This window comes from Euwallacea similis, chromosome 9, assembly GCF_039881205.1.
Source record: "Euwallacea similis isolate ESF13 chromosome 9, ESF131.1, whole genome shotgun sequence".
NCBI classification, from domain to species: domain Eukaryota; kingdom Metazoa; phylum Arthropoda; class Insecta; order Coleoptera; family Curculionidae; genus Euwallacea; species Euwallacea similis.
In genome coordinates this window covers 1,325,300-1,343,562 of record NC_089617.1, presented here as the reverse complement: position 1 = coordinate 1,343,562, position 18,263 = coordinate 1,325,300, and the positions used below count along the sequence as shown (strand labels likewise).

General features: G+C 38.6%; 1 protein-coding gene across 1 annotated transcript in view; it reads right to left on the bottom strand.

Moving 5' to 3' along the window:
* The window catches only part of pxb, a 48,007-nt gene extending 45,028 nt beyond the window's left edge, over positions 1 to 2,979 (bottom strand). Inside the window, exon 1 of the mRNA XM_066393252.1 lies at positions 2,755 to 2,979. The gene's annotated coding sequence lies outside the window, so the exon portion shown is untranslated. The remainder of the gene's footprint in view (positions 1 to 2,754) is intronic.
* Positions 2,980 to 18,263: the final 15,284 nt, after the last annotated feature.

Genomic DNA, 18,263 nt, shown 5'->3' with positions numbered 1-18,263 from the left:
GAAACAATGTAAAAAATTAATATATCATTTTTCAGTGTAGTTCTCATTACGTTCAATACACCTCCTCCATCGTTTTGAAAGTGCTTGAATACCCAAAGAAAAAAGTCTTTTGGTAGTGTGCACAGCCACTCATGCACCGCCTGAATAATTTCATCATTAATTTGAAATTCACTTCCACCTAAAGCTTCTTTAAGGCGACCAAATACATGATAATCATTGGGGGCGAGGTCAGGCGAATATGGAGGATACAGTAGACACTCAAACTTCAAATCTTGGATGATTGCCGCTGTGATGCGGGCAGTACGTGGTCGCGCATTATCATGTTATTCAGAGATCCTCGCCTTTTGGTTCTTATAGTAGGTTTGAGACGGCTCTTGAGAAGGTCTGAATATGTAGCTCTAGTAACTGTATCTTTATAAGGCATGTAGTCTTCTAAAATTACCCCTTTAGCATCTCAAAACAGGGTCAACATGACCTTTCCTGCCAACAGCTGGATGCGAAATTTTTTTGGCTTTGGTGAAGAAGCGTGACGCCATTCTTTGCTTGCTCGTCGGGGTTCAAGTTAGTGACAGTGCACCCATGACTCATCTCCACTGACAATGTTTGTCAGAAGAGCATCTCCTTTTGTTTCATTCCGACGCAAGAGTTTCTCGCAAGTATCAACACGTCGTTGTTTTAATTCAGGGGTCAATTGCGTTGGTACCCACTTTGCTGAAACTTTATAGAACTGGAGGATGTCATGCATAATGTGATGCACGGAACCATGGCTCATGTTTAAAATTTTAGCAATTCTGTTAAAAATAAAACGACGATTTTCTTTCACTAACTCTTCAACTGCTGAAATCGACTCAGGCGTGAGAACACAATTTGCTTGACCAGGTCGTAGAAATCAGCTACGGAAGTCACCCGGTTTTTGAATTTGTTGCTCCATTCATACATCTGCTGGAACGACAGACAGGAATTTCCATACTGTAACTTCTACGGTGAATATCAATTGGCTTCGCCCCTTCACTTCGCAAAAAAAAACACAAATAACAGAACATTGTTCCTCCTTAGTGCAATGTTCTAGTGAAGTTGCCATTTTGGAACTGTTACCTTGTGAACAGCTTCATTTGTTACTACGTCACAATTCTTGCTAAACCTGCTACGTCTCAAAAATAGCATTTCTACCAATTTATAACATATAATTCCGCGCATGCTCTTTTTTTGGGCGCTTTTACGGTTTTTATTTGATTTTGCCTAGTAGTAATCGTAGGAATAGGCGGGTGTCGTACGATTACTATGACGTCAACATAAATAAGAGAGAGATAAAGAGCATTATTAAGGGATTAAAGAATGGAAAGGCTATGTTAAACAAGAGAATTCTAATTGAATGGATGTGGTTTGTGTAGGCAATTGGAGATGTAATGTTGGCGTTGTGTTCCGGATACTGGGAAAAGGGTGGTGGGAGGGTGGGGGGCGTTCCCAGTGTTATGGAAATACATCAGGTTGCGATGAACATTAGAATAAAGGGAAGGGATTAGAGCGATAAGTCTGACCGATTCTGAGAAAGGTGCTGGACAAGATAAAAAAAAACGAGAAGATAAGGAGCTACTACGAGCGAGAAACGAGGTTGGACGATCAGCAATTTGCATTTAGAGCGAGAAGAGGAACATTCATTAATGACGACAGCGCAAGGAGCACGAGGGAGCTTTTAGAATACAAAGAACGGGCTACACATGATGATGGTCGCGCTGAATCCAGGTATCGTTTTCAATTTGACTTGGCTACCAGGGGGTAGACATAATCATCAGAAGGTATGGGGTCACTGTGAGGCTGAAAGACATCTGTTGGAATTTTTTGATGGTGGTGAGTCGCGGAGGAAGGTGTTGGTGTATTGGAATTCTCTGCCAAGGTCCCGTATGGGACCTACCCTGTGGCTGGTTTGCATGGATAGATACTTTGACAACATGAGGGATCTGAAAAGGGGAAAGGGGTGCACAGTTAGACATATACGGACCAGATAATTTTGATCCAAGGTAGAATGATGAGATAGGTGGAAAAAAGTGTAGACCGATTCGTGGTATAGGCCAAATGCTGTCAAATGGGCGATTGTTACATTTCAAACCCCAAATGTCTTAAATAAAGAAAGTCGACGTGTTGAGATGGAAAAATTTATCTAAAAATGAGGGAACCTCAGGATTAATCACTCGGAGCTATGTAAATAGGATGTTCCTGCGTGCCTCAGACGAATATAGGGATCTAAGCTTGGAAAATTGTAAATAAAGAACCTTAACTTGTTGCAAAAATGGTAGAAATTAGATTTTATCCCACGGATTTAGATCCGGCCATCTCACAAGCCAAATCTGAATACTTTTATTATCAGATTACTTACTGAAGGGAAATACATTGTCTTAAATAATGCTGAAGGGAAATATTTTGCCTAATGGCTAATATTATTTGATATCTCAGGAAACCTTTAAACCTTTAAAGCTTCTCAGGGCACAAAACAGAACTAAATTATTACCACTACAAGAATTCGAGTCCAGCCCTTTTAGAAGTCATATTAGAGAATTAGAGATATTGCAGAATCAAATTGTTATTATCCTATTACCATGCCTGGAAGAAAGTTTGTTGATTTGCTAGACAATACAGATCAAAATACATCTTTGATATTTCGACCTGGAAACTTCTTGGAAATGATTTCCACGTTTGTTCGAAAATCAAGTGAACCAACAAGTTTTAGATCTGGAAAATATCCAGTCCAATACACACCTCCATCAAACTTTGGTAATCCACCCCAAGTCACATATAAAACACAAAACATCTATTATAGTCGCACTTTCTCCTTCACCTTGTCACCATTAAAATAACTCAAAATTTCACTAAAAAAATCGCGTCTTCGCAGTGGCGCGTATTGTACTCGTCACGGAAACAGCCGACGATCAACCGTCCATACCCCCACGACGGCCAGAGCCAGACTCGATTCAGACCGGAGTCAGACAGCTGCCGGTTCGAATCCCACTCCCCCTCCCCTTGAGGGCTGGCCAATGGAACGGTGAATGGGATTAGGGGGGATAATAATGTCATTATTTTTCATTTTACAGTCGACCGGCCGCAGGTAAGCGCGACAATGGTGACCCACGTGTCGGGAAGTTGCTGAAAGTTGGGGATTTTGGCGGGGGAACCCCGCAGGGGGTGACGTTTTGATGTGGAGGAGGCAAGACAGGTGATGATGAAGGATGAAGGGTTTTGGTCTCAGAAAAGGAGATTGAAGTGCGGCAATACGATTAAGAAATCATCTAGATTTTTAGAGGTTAGAAATGTTTGCATGGAAATCAATGAATAAATAAGAAATCACGTAAAAAGTCTGAAAGATGCAGGGTCAATTTGCACTTTGATTTCCCTTTCCTGTCTCCAAGGACAGTTTTCATGATGTCTAAAGATTTCTATACTAATTTTGTGATCTGACTTCCTCTTTTCACAATTTGAAACTAAAAATAAACTCAAAAAAGAAAGACCAAGTCTGCGACTAATAGCTTTTCGGATTTTACCGTACCTGACGTCCTCAAATTGGCTTCGATCTTTAATCCGTCCTGAAAGGACCCCTAAGTGCGGTCTTTCTCCCACTTATTGTTCATTAATCGCAGTCGGAGAAATCGCCCGACCAACAAGTGGCCCTTTGTCCATTTTCGTGTACGCTGTGTTGACTGATGATGACTCGGCAAATGACTTAAAATAATGAACTAGTATCGATATTAATCGACGCTTCCAGCGCCGGCTACCTGATGCTCTTGCCTTTTTTGACTTGTAATTGGATCTGAAACCTTTCATTATTAATTTTGGGAGCTAACTAACTGGAAGGGCCGCCGATGGAGGACAATGGGAGTGAGACATATCTGATGTCCCAAAAATGGAACTCGCTTAATATTAGATTTCAATCGTGGATGACTGTCTAGGGGGCATTAGAATCCGAGACAATAGGTTTTAGAGTTGCTTTGTTGATGGGTTTCGACCCATTTTTTAAACATTAGGGTTCGAGGTATTCCAGATTTTAGACTGGGTGACTTTTTCCCAGGTCTAAAGCGGCTTAGACGAAAATTCCCATTGCATGCAACTTACAGCGGATCATCGAACACGCCGATCAGGAATTTTTTAAAAAATCATTAACAAGTGGATAACTCGATAAATCAGGATTAATCGTTGGAATTTAGATCGGGAATATTGAGTGGCTTGATAAAAAATTCCATGGTTTGACTGGAGAGTTGAAAATGTCAATAAACTCTTAACACTTAGTTCTACAGGGCATATAAGGGAATCTCAGTTTCTGCCGTTAAATATTAGGTGCAAAAATGTTTTTTTATCGAAAAAAATTATTTTTAAACAATGCAAAATTTGATCAGTAATCACTGGAATTTCTGTATTAGTAATGGACAGCATTATCGATTGTTTCTGGCGAGCCTCAAATCTAATTTACCAAGAAGCTTTTAGGCTATGAAACCAAAATAAGAAAATTACATCAACGGCGTGCTTCAAACACACTTAAAAGCTCATCACCATTACTTTCCCAGTCGATAATTTGATAACTCCATTAGAACACGTCCTCCTTGCGATCGGCCATTTGGCCTGCTCGCATCGCACCAGTCGCCTATTAGAAAATTAGCAATATAACGATGTCGTGTTGTAACAGTTGGTCTAAATCTTTATTATAATCCTCGTCGACAAAGAAACGTATTAACGTTTAGGACCTTCTTGTATCTCTGCCTATATAAGGACTGCGCCATGTGTTCTTCGAGTTTACCTGTTGTTTCCATGGATTTTTGATTTAAACTTTTAATTTAATATTGCAGTCCTGTCCCAATCCCCATAGGGCTGATTTGTCGACAAATAAATGTCAAAAAAAAAACAACGTTAAAACAAAAGCGACGCAATTATCAAATATTGAATTTCAATTTTGCCATTTATGTTTTGGTTATTTCAACCTGCAGGATATTTTATTCCATCACGTGATTTGATAGCTGAAAAAAAATGTTAAAACCAATTTCACAAATTCATAATTGTTGTTATAAAATACAATACAGCTGCAAATGTGAAAATCACATGTATTCAAATCTGGTGAACAAAAGCTTTCAAATCGTACATTGAAGACTGCCGAGTCCTGAAAACGACTGTTAAAAAGAAACAAATTATTTGGACTTAAATCTGGATTTCATGTCCATATTCCCTAAATTTTCAAGCAGTTTCAACTCTCCACAGTTAAATTACATAAATAATTTAGAACAATAAAGTTCTATGCTTGCCAGATGATAACATACGACTTGAAGGGCCTTGACAAGTACCCGTTAAGGGCCACGACCATTAAACATGGCGCCCGATGGTCGGAGTTATTTTAAACAAACACCTTAATCGGTGCTTATACTGCACTTCATATATTTACTGAAATCTCGAAAACAAGAATTTTATCGCGGCCTGTTTGGCAGCCCGTATTATCGACTTAGCAGTGTCGTACACCACGCAGATGGTATCTGCTTCTCCTTGACAGGTTAGTTGAGGTTAGCCCAGGTAGAAAGGACTGGAATAATGATGGCAATGGTCGTCGTTTTATTTTCGCTGTCGTTTTTCCTAGAAGAGGTGATTTTTTAATTGTTTTACCTGTATTTGGGGATCGAAATGACTAAAGACAGTGGCGGCGTTAAAGAAAAATTACAAATCTACAAACGTCACTGTTTTCGAAAGTTCCAAATCTAATCGGTCCGTGTGATTTTATAAACGAAAGATTTTTTTTAGTAATTTAGAAATACACAAATTTTCCGAAGAGTTTTGAGTATATTTTTTGTATGTGTATTTTTCTATGCAGAAACTTCGGAAAATTACATAATAAGAGCTTTATTTTGACGACTTTTGACAATTTTCAGGTCCTAAGGCCTGAGGGTACTGTCCTACAGAGTTCTCCTGTTCCATGTTGAGGTGATTGTTTGGCAGGCCCGGTGGAATATAGGGTCCTCTATTGTGAGATGTTCTGAATATGGAACAGGTTAGTGCAGGTCAGACGACTATGTGGAACAGGTTCTCCATTGTCTATATGGAACAATTTCCTTCATTGAATCTGTGGAACAAGGTTTTACAAGAGACTTCGTTCCAGCTCATTGTTACAGAGTCTGAGACTTCTGGAATAAATTATTGGAAAATGTTTCCACTGGGTGAATCAGGAATACTTTGGAAAACTCTTGTTGTTCAACTGTTGTTTTTTAGTGGTGCTGTTACTTCTATGCTCATGCTTCTATTATTGATGTCGCTATTAGCGCTGTGGATTCTCCTATTCCTCCTTCAGTGCAAAGTTTTGGAGAGCTCTGTAGAACAGGGTTCTCTTTTATCGTTTCAAAAAAGAATTGAGAGTTACGAAGTCTTTGCAAAATACAGAATGGAATTAGAGAATCTTTGTTGCTGTTACTGTTCTGCCTTCTAGTTTTGCTGCCCTCCTTATATTGCTACTTCTGTTGCTTTTCTTGCTACTACTGCTTTGCTGCGTTTGATATTGTTCGTTAAACTGGTCCTGTTGCTGACCCTGTTAATATTGGGATTTGTAGCCGCTTTTCTGTCAGGACATGAAAATAAGCACGATAATACTAATTTCAAGATAAAACCCATATTCCACAACACTTAGGATCCTCCCTATAATCCCCCTGCGACAACTGTAATTACGTCACACTAACGTTCGTTAAAATATTCAAAGCCCAAATGGTAGCGTAAACATTTACTGTCTGCCGTATTAAACTATCATGTTTGTTTTAAGGTCGGGACATTGTTGCCTAATGAAACTCTCAATAAAAACGGCCTTATTCTGAGCCCCCGAATTTCCATTGTCGCCTAACCGGCCCAAATGAAATTTTCAAGTGTCCATCGTCGACTCAAAAAAGCTTCTATCGAATTTATCGTCGCTCTAATTGCTTCCTTAATTAAAGCGGAATTTTTGCGCTTGTTTATTCGATACTCTTTTGAGCGGGGAGTTGAGTCTTGACTTGCTCGGTCTAATTAATTTTTCAAGAATTCGAAATTAAATGGGAATATTTCGGGTGGAAAGTTCGAGCTTTAATTAGGGCATGATTGATAGTCTCCAGAAGTGCAAAAACAGTGATTAGGACGTTCGTTCTTAAGAGGAATCAGTACGCCAACCCATGTATGTTAGATTTGAAAATACTTCAATTTCCGAATAACTTCTGAGTTTCTTGAGCAGTTTGTTGTTCATATCACAGTTCTCACTGGACGAGAAAATGTTTGCACACTCGTCCCGCAGGGGGGTTTATTAGTTTAATATATTTTTTTCCAGTTGCTTTAGGAATTATGTTCTATTAATAATCTGTGTTTAATACGCCCTGGGGTCGTGATGTATCGAACAATAAACATAGTATATGTGGAAGTTAATTTAATTTCCGACCAAAAGCGAGGCATTTATCGAATATTAAATTTTTGATTCGTTTGTTATCTGGACCAATAGAGAACTGCCGCAGGAATTTTAATTTGCTGCAACATTCGCGCCGAATATTTGAAGCTTAAAATATGAAAAATCCTCATTTGGTTTGTATGAAAAGCAGATCAAAATCCGTACGATTATGTCTGATATTTGTTATTTTTAGCTTTAGGATCTCTCAATGTATTTCCATAAAATTTCATACTCTAGGGAATTAAAAATTGAAATTCTCTCATTTTGGCCCGCAGGATGTCCGGATTTAAATCCATGTAAATAATTTTTTCTGGGGCCATGCTCAAACCGAGATATTAAAAAATGAATGTGCCAAGTCTGGGTACGCGTTCCAAGTCCTATCACTCCATCTTGCATCATTTTTCAGACGTAAAAACCCGATGGCTCGACATAAATTTGATATATTACCAGATAAAACGCTTTTTCACAAACAACGCCACAATCGGAGATATAATACGCGGGGGCCCTCCCACGTATGCCTTGTGAATGCGCCTTAATGTAAAACGCAGGTAGAACATACATACGAAAGTATTAAGTTTCTTGTCGAGGACTTTTTGACTCAATTTGCCCGATGATGTATATGAGGCATTCTATGGAGAGAATGGTGGAAGTTTATTTACTTGTTTATGTTTCGGGCGAAACGTCGAGAGCTGCTTGTGACGGGGATATCAGACCTAAATTTGGCCCTTTATTCGTGTCAGAAAGTCTCACGTTTCATTTTGTTCGCGTATATTATGTACAATTTTTCAAAGAAGCCTTCAACGCTTTTATTGCTTCAAGCAGGCACAAATTTAGTAATTCTCATGAAACATCCGTACATTGGACTGTTCGCTTTCCAAGTCAATGTGAGTTTTTAGGATTAAAAATCTCCCGGTGGTTAAAAAAAATCGTCTAAATCATATAAATTTTAAATTTATGGTTACTTTGGACCCTAATAGATGTCTGTAAAAGTCATGAAGTCCCGCTCACCAGATTTTAGCTTTAGATTTTTTTTTATTTTACAATTATCTGTTCAGCGCATATCGAATTTTAATTTTTCATGATTCTTTAAACAAACACTAGTATTTTTACATATAATGTTTTAAAAAATTAGCGTCGCTTTTGATCATGTAATTTCTTGCATTTTTAGCCTTTTTTCAAACCTCATTTTGAACAACATCGACTTCCGAAATATTGAATTTTTAGTTCCATAATTTACTACTAAAATCCTTGACATTTTCAATTCAAGAAAAACCAGGGGCATTTTCTAAACTTTCGACACTCCTATAAACTTTTCTTGAATTTTTTTTTCGATCTAGTCTTAACATATTTCTTAAATAGTTACATGGATCTAAATCAGGTGCTCCTAAAAGCCTATTCATTTAATTCATAATTTGGTACAAAAAACAATATTAAAATGTGAGTTACTAAATTACTTAAACAAACGTTTATTTGTAACCTCACTCAGACCTACGAGTGGATCTGGAATTCTCGAAATGCACTTGGGCAAACAATACTAGAATTTTAGCACTCATGAACAAATAAGCGATTTAATGTTTAGCCAAACACCACTCGACCCTCGATAAAACGTCAAATAGAGACCATTGCGTTGACATATCTATTTAGCATTTTCTATAGAAAGAAGAATGGGACATTAGAACCCGTCTTAATTATGTCCGAGACCACATGCGGTTTCCAAGACGAGATCGGCCACCAAACGTGCCATATTTTCGACCTTCTGTTGCTATGTTTCGTACCTGACCATCAGGTAAAATAATGATGGTTTTTGGCCTGGCATTAACATATCAGTCTAATTTGGACTTGGCGAGGTTAATTGCTTTATTATGGGTTTTAAGGGCATGGCCGTATCATCATATGCGGCACACCCTTATGAGTTTACAGTACATGGTGTCGACATTCCTTTGTACCATTCTGATGATTCAATAGAATCGCTAAGAGTCTTTAGTTCGTTAGCGTTGACACAATAAATATAAATTATTTGACAGACTTATCCGTTGAGAACCATGGTATATGTGTTTGAATAGACAATCATAATATCTATACACAGAGCCAATGGGTGACAACGGATATGGCAACGTCATGAGTAATCGAAAACGTTAATATTTGTTCAAGTTTTATTGTTATTTGCTTAAGCGGTTCAATACACTTCGTACCAGGAATCAACTGATAGGAAACGTAAGGCTTTATATCTACCATTCAAGTTCCCAACACGAGTAATAAAAAGAAATCACACTAATTTAGATCGAGTGATCCTGAAGGCCATCTCGCTAAAATCCCTTCAACCGGTACAATTCCGATCATAAAAACAACCCTAAAGAAAATACACCGGCGAATGCGAAATTAAAGGGGTTTACCCCCCATAAAGCCGACCCTCAATAAAATATAAAAAAACGAATTTGCACGGTTTTTATTGGTTACCGTAAACAAATATTTGGCCCTTTCGGGCCTTCTTTAATCATTATAATTCTGCTTTTACGGCACATTTTATGTCCGCAGTGGTACGCTACTGCTCCCCATTCAAAAAACGTAAAATTTCATAAATCCCAAATTACCGCACTTATTAGATAGGGAGCGTACGTGCTCGCCGAGCGTAATAGCGATCGGACAAAAGAGTTTTTGAGCTAAACGTCCTGAATATAGATGAGGCTCATTGTGGGACGCACCTGTGGACACTCATTATAGCTCTGTACACGGATATGTCATCCGCTAATCGAGCGGACGTGTGATTTGTTTTTTTTAGTGTAGGGGCTAATGTTGAAAATTATCTTTGATGGAACGAGGAAATGACGTATCTAGAATCTACTGAAGATGTTCTGTATGAAATTTTTGATGATGTAGGCGTTTAGAGTAAATCGGAATGGAATTGAAGGAACTCTAGAATTGAAGATGGTGGCAGTACCTATGAAAGGGTGACGGCAGAAGCCTACTGAAGTTGAATTTCATGAAACTTCGATGACATGGACATTTGGACTAAACCAGAAAAGCGTTGAGTGTCGTTCAGAATGGCGAAAGAGAATGTACTAATTGGCCAGGCATGTGTAGATTCAAAAGAGAGAATAATCATTGAAAATTTGAGTGCCATTTAACAATACCAGTGTTTTTTTTATAAGAATGCTGATGACAGTAACAGACTGTTGTGTCTTAGCTTTTGAAGAAGAAATCGGAAATTCTGTAGATGTCGGTTTCGTGTTGAATAATTTAGGTTTGTTCCTCTCAGCTGACAAATTTAGGAGCAAAAAGGTTAATTTAGGTTAGTTCAATGTAACTCTGTTAGAATCAGAATTAGACCCATTAAGTGACACTTCATTTTGAGGTAGTTGTTCTAAGAATTTTAATGGTAAAATCCATTTAAATGTACCTTTAACTGTCTCGTGGAAAAATGAAATCGATTCGTGTAAAAGTTACTTTAGGTTAGTGTTAGACAATTCTGTTTATATCAGAGACAGATCCATTGAGTGACCTTTCTGAGTGATTTTTAGCATATTTTTTTCAAAAAACTTCAGTATTGGATTTTGGCACTGAATTTTTTAAAATATTCTCTAACTACTCCTTGGAAACATTCACGGTTTAGGGTTAATTTAGGCTAGTGTGGCACAGCAGAGTGATACAGATATTTTTTGTGACCAATCCAGTGGCGTCTTCCATCTCAATTTAATTCTAGTCATTTGGACGTAATCGGGGAGTTTTGCATATAGCTAGCTAACTCTGACAAATAGGTCCGAAGTAAATTAAAACCGGGCGTGAACTTTGAGGCGATTTACTCTGGCAGTAAACAGCGCACAACTGCGCTGACAAATGGCGTGAAGGCAGTGGTATACGGCCTTAATTAGCACAGAAACATCGTGATCTATGGCGTAGTTGCAAAACACTGATATAAAGCAACTTTGCGCGCAGTTACAGTGATTTGCAGCCGCCACTATTTGGTCCCTGTTACTAGTTTAAAGCAACAAAAAAAAATTAATAACTTCTCAGCCCTTTAATCTCCCCTCTTAAACCTAATTAGCATCAATTTAAACTTTCTCAGGCAAAAATGTAATAAAGTCTTGTAGAACCGAATTTTCTCGGCGCTCGTTGAATAAATACAAGGGCGGGAAAGTTCTTGCTTTCCTCCCTGGCTGTATTCAGATTAATTAGGCCCGTAATTAAATTGTAATAAATTCAATAAGGTTTTTACCTGCTGAGATGGAGAAATGGGGCGGAAAAGTTTCGTCTTGGGTTTGTGGAGTGGACGCGAATTATGCAAATGGGCCGCCCTAAATTTCCCTAAATTGACCGCGTCGGGACTTCTTTGATTTCACTATTTTATGGGCAAGTCTGACGACGATGGCCCGACGAGATATGGATGGACGCTGATTTGAATAAAGACTGGCCCTGATTTGAATTCGGAGCTCGTTTTCGTGTTTTACTGCGATTTCGGCTCAGTCGAGTAGCTTCTGTACCAGAAGCTTTGCACGCTTGATGTAGCGGCCGATGATGTAGATTTAAAAAAAAAAATATTTTCTGTAAAAGATTCTTCTGTGCTCAAATGTTTAAACGGTGGGTAAATGAATATTGTAAATTTATAACATTGAAGGTAAAAAGCGCAGTAAACGGCAAGACTATAAAAAAAAAAGAAAAAATGGGTTAAAACCAGCCCTCATTTCGAAAGTTACGATGATTAAAGCCCCGAAAAAAGGTTTGCAAAATGCCTTGTTTATTGGGCCAATAAAAAGCCGTGCGGATTTCATTTTTTTACGGGCAAAAGAACCCTTTCGCATTTTTTTAAAAACCAATAAATAAACCTTTACGGCTATCATCTACTTTTATAATTTTGTTTGTGTATTTCATTTCAATGGACTTCAACTAGCAAAGTCCTTTCATTTAGACCTTCTATACCGTCAAAGAAAGCTTATGAATCATGTTTTTATTTGGTCCACACATTGTAAAAAGTTCTTGATAACGTCCCTGAAATCCATTGAAAAATCAAAGAATTTTTTTGAATTAAATTCCTCCAGAATTATGCTTAAAAAAAGTAATTAAAAAACCTCGAATATTTTCCAAAAAGCCCAATTAGTTCGGCAACCGTCAATTGACCATCGGGTTTTGGTGACTTGTAAGCCGCTTACTCTTGGTGTTCTGCTTGACTTGGGTTGGCTATTGGATGGATGTCTGGATTCCATGAATGCCTAATATTCAGATTTTGAAGCGAGATTAGAGACTACTATTTAGGCATGGCAGAACAGGTTTTTGATTGGAAGTTTACAAATTTGTTTTTATATTCTCTAAATTTATTACAATTCTCTAAATTTTCGACGGAGGGTCTGTGGATATTCCAGCACCTGGGAAATCAGATCCACGGATTTAGAACAACTATTGGTAATTTCGTTATTTCAAAAGTAGTCTCTAAATTTTAACTAAAAGTTTTGAATGTTCTAATTAAAATCTAATTTAGCAATTCAATTTTAAATGATATAGTCATTTCACTAAGCCTCCATTAGATTTGTCTTCCGTGTTCCTACCTCTTGCAGAGAAACAGCAAGTCAATCTATTCGCTAACCCGAACTAACTCGTCTTCCGTGTTTCTACCTCTTACAGAGAAACAACAAGTCAATCTATTCGCTACCTACCGCCGCAATCTTCACCGAACAAATTGCTTTATCTCTGGCTGACAGTGAGAAGAAAGCCCAATCACCATCTCAGCACGCACTCGGCCAATTGCCCTCTCTCTATCTTGCTATGGTCCATCATGATTACAGACAACCGCGACCGCAGGCCTATGGAATTATAACTGAGTCAATCGCGTTTCTCACAGCAAACCATGATTTCCTTCTTTCTCCATCTTCTTCTTCACGTCTTTTTTCCCAGTAAGACTTAATGACTTCATCCCGTGAGAGTACCCACTAAGCGGAGCTCAGGGACGGACTTGTTTGTTTAGGTACAGGTATAATCTATCAAGTTTGACTTTTTTTGTTTGACATGAAAGGAATTAATAGGATCTTTCTGCAACCATGTCGTTTGAACAAAAACAGGAACAATTTAGAGCAGCGATTGCATAGTACATCTTCCCCGGGCCGTTCTCCCTAAAGAACACAACAACGGTGTGGGGTCTTAAAGGGCCGAAACCAAGAACTCCTTAGGGCATTCTCCATCCTGAGTAATAATAGCGACTGCTGCGTGTCCGCCGCGTAACTTTGCCTGATTGACGTGACCAAGGGTTTTGTTGGAAGATCGCAGGGGACACGAAGGGACAGCTCTGTTAATCATTAAGAAGGGCCGGAATTAGCTCGGGGAGTCCTCACCGCGACTTTGGGTGTCAAACGCTACCACAAATATTGTTCAGCTTATTGCAATGCTACAAAATGTTCCTTAATATTTAATATAATTTTCATATTTTTGTTATGTTTGATGTGCCAAATTTTTATAAACAGTGTTCTAAAACAGAAAACAAACATATAATTATAAAAACATATCCTGGTCGTTGCAGAGTACAGCATGGATAAAAATCGCGCTATCCTGCCAGCCTCATGTTAAAATTTACCAATGTAAATCGAGAAAAATGTTTATCCACTGCAGCGAAAAAAACGTCGTTTTACACACCCCATCGACGGTCGTATCCATAACGCGGACTCTCTCGGACTGCATCGCGAATAAAATCGAGTATTATGAAATATATGTAAATGTGTTTATTTTCCGTGCTCCAGTTTTCCGGACGATAAAATTCCCTATAATCCTAGAGGAGACATTTTCCCAGGGCATAACCAAACACAGATGGCTGCGAAGCCAAAAAACGACCAGCCCTAAGCACGTCAACCTAATCGGCGTGAAGGACCCGACCTGAGCTCTATTGAATTCCGAAACCATGTCTAATGATCAGCTGCGTCTGCCCGTCGTTCCGGATAATCGCATATGAAATTCTCGTTTCGCGTGTTATTGAACGAGCGATTATTCCTCGTTATAAAATATTCGCGCTCCTTTATGTCTCGTTAAAAGTTTATTCCCGCGCCTTCGGATAATAACCGGGCGAAAAGTCGAAAAGAAGAAAGCAGCAGAGTGTTCAGGTAAATTCTTAAAGAGATTTGGTCCGGACAAGTTGTGCAAATATTTAACTTCATAAGTCGTTTACTAATGCAACACTCGAACTCGACTTTGCCTTAGAAAAACTTTATTGACTTGCGAATTATTTGTTTTGTTTTGCGGCTTCGAACTTCGAATGAGTTTCGTTTGACATTGTTCGATACTTTGCGTTTCCTGGAAGATTAAATTTTCAATCGTTTCGCTTCGAAAAGCTCATGTTTTCAGGTTTAAAGCAAAGTAGAAAAAGTGATGCAGTAAGTTTTGAAATGGCTTTACCATAACTGAACTCAATAATAAATTAAACCTATGGAACAAAAAAGAAACGTGGCGTAATGATGAATTTCGCAATGTTAAAAATTACAGCAGATGTAAATTTCACATCAAAGAATATGTGGAAAATTACATTTTAAGTTTTACAAACAAAATAACTTGTCGTTAGATATAAAACAAGTGTGCGACAAATGTACTCTTTTGTAATAATGGTCGGGAGACGGTTGTCACGACGTAATTATAACATTTTTACCCCCGATTTGGAATGTTTTAAAAAGATATTTTTAGGGATTTCCTTAGATATAAATAGGTAGATGAGTTTTTTGTTGATTTAAGCCCAATTAAAAGTCGCCGTCTTAAGCGACGAACGCAACTCGGCAACGTTTCATGATGTTCTCACTGCACTTCACAATGAACAACAACCAAGAACGTTAATCCGGACCCCGTTATAGACTATGCAAATCTAATTCGGCCCTAATACCGGGATAAGTGGGATTGAGGGGGCTGCGTTGTTATTATTTATCGGCGCTGAGTATCTCGGCGACCTGAGGCGAGATTAGTTTGCGGATCCACAATTAAACTTGGACTATTACGCGGGTCTTGTTGTGTAGTTTTGACATAATTAACGCGGGCCTCTTTGCATAAACATTAACGGGCATTTCCACAGTTTACGGTCACCTCCAAGTTTAATTGCTCCCATGCCAGAGAGATACGGAAAAAGTAGAAATGTACTTGGATTCGTGCAAATTACGAAAGAACCCGGGCGAGTTGTCTGTGGAAGAGATACTTCAAAGTCAGTGTTTGTTGTTTTTGAGTTGACCTAAGAGTACTTTACTATATTGCTTTTTGCGATGCTCAAAGACTTAAAGGCACAGTTTTAGCTAATGAAGGAGTTATTGATTAAATACCTTCTTGCGTTGTAATTTGCGACTGTTTTCGCCTAGTTCCAACAGACATCCCCACTAAAACTACCCCTCAGGCCCTCATATTCATCCACTTTACGCGAATTTCGACGTGTTTTTTGAACTCTCCACCCCCTCAGACACCCCCATCGAGTAACACCAAAAACTACCTCTCAGATTTACGTCAACTCCCCGAAATGCAGTTCGAAACGCAAACTGACCTAACAAATATACATCATCGAACATTTTCCGCTCAAAGATTTGCCGTGACAGCCATTTTGCCGGTGCCCAGGCAAAGTTTTATGAAATATGGTAATGCCCCGAATCGAATTTACGGCTGTTACAGGATTAACGTGGCTCCGGGTCTGCATGTGTACACAAGTGTCCGAATAAAACTAACAGGGGGGTTGGATTTTAATTGAAAAGAAAAAAGAGCTGCCGCACTAAATAACTCCGACGGTAAATTTTGCAAAAGAGGTGAACCCGTCGGGCAAAAACCGCAGCGGACGTTATCAATGGCCTCTCTCTAAAAAAGCAGAATTGAGTGCAGTGTGTTTGTTAATTTGGTTTTAATTCGGGCCAAAGTTCCCGGTAGGTGCTTTCCCACTTTAATTTAAAAGTTCGCCTTTTTTTAAGCGGAAAATTAAACTTTTTGCATCCCCCGAGGTCCCCGAAACAAGTCCGTGGACGTCAAACAATACTCGGCGCGCGTATTTAATTTTCTCCCCAAACGATTAATTTCAATTAAAGGCGCTAGACAAGCAGAACGTCTCTATAATTAGTCCAATTTGGGACGTTTACTTCGCGCACCCGCTTGCGACAATGGAGCGACATATTAATACGAACGCCGGGGAGATAAAACAAAACTTGGTAATCGAATTACGCATTCCGAGTTTCCTCAAAGGATGACAACTTTAAGGAACAACTCGATAATGCGATTGAACTTCGGAAACTGCCGACGACGCCGTCTGTTCCCCTTTAATTTATATCACAACCGAGCGCAGAGAGTTTCGACGAGAACTAGTTTTCATACTCTCATATACTTGGGCTTTTCGAATTACGTAATTACATTAGAGAAAGTGCACCACTAACGAACTAACCTGAACATCTTAGACACTAGACCCTACAATTGTTTCAAATTAAATGTATTTTATTAAATAGTAATTGAAATGTAGCACAAGAAATATGAACGGGAGAAGCGTACATGATAAAATGTGTTGGCGTAACTATAACGTAACGTAAAGAAGGGCTAAAGGCCCAAAGAGGCTCGATAAGCGTAATCGATGCACGACTTGAAGAGAGAATGCATAGAAAAAAATACACGAGCGTAATTTGCACGTAGCCCAAAAAATAATTCAACCTGAAAGACGGTAATTTCAACGTAATTTCAGCTGAAACAATTGCCTGAACAGTTTTGAAACGTAGATCGAAAGATAGCGTGTCTTGCTGGAGTGACGTAAATGAAATGTAACTTGATTTCGAAGAACGTAACTGAAAAATTAGAACTATTTTTAAAATTGAGGGTCTCAAGCTTAAAGTTCTACTTAATTCCAGGTACGAAATTTAAGTGTAATTAAACGTTGTAAGAGCGTAATTGAAACGTAGCTCAAAATTTTCTGATTAACGCGTATGAAAAATAAATTTAGTGTAGTTTTTTGCTGGCTCTCTTGGTTACTGTTCTAGGGTCACAAATAAGTGCCTCTTTTGGAGCCACAACTGCGGATAATGGACCAATTTCGGGGTCCATTCTCTCATATTTCATTCGTTCGCGGTCGCAATTTCACAAATCGCGGCAATATGATTGATCGTTCCGTTGAGCGAGATTTGCCCTCCAAAAAACTTTACGAAGACCTTCTTCTCGCGCTCTTTTAACTTTAACGCGAAGATGATGGCCTTTTTGTGTCGTCGTCACTCCGAGCTCACTATGTTGGAAATTAAAGTTATAAGGGGGAGCCAAAATGCGTTTTTTCCTTAGAATGTTATTCAGATATTTCAGAGTAGAAGTGTTCAAAGTTTGATAACAATTTCCAGTTAATATCCTACGTGTAAGCGTCTATTTGAGCACTCAACCGATATTGAACCTTCGGCCCAATAACGTTTCAGTATTTTACCGATTTCTCAGCGCCATTATCCATTATATCGGATATTCTAGAAGGACGTAAATTCCGATATCATCCATAAAAATGTCACTACTTACGGCTTCTTGAAATGGACGTTATATCCCGGCGCGTCATTGATTATTATTGTCATACCTCGTCGCTCTCTCCGGAACATGATATCAGCACCTTATATTGGATGAAAACAGGCCCGGAACAACACTTTTTTTAAAGCAGATTTCAGATCTCAGCAGAAATATTACCATAAAGAGCTTACACAGCATTGAGAGGATACGTACAGGCTGTAACTTAAAAGTTCAAAATATTATTTTCACTTAAGCAGAGATAATCCTCAAGAGACAGTTAATCAAATGTCTCTAACGTAATCACCACAGGATACGTTTCGGCTACGTTTCCCTTCCTTGTGGCCTCCTTTTAAGGCTCACATAGAAAATTAAAAAGCAATGAAAATTAAAACCATGA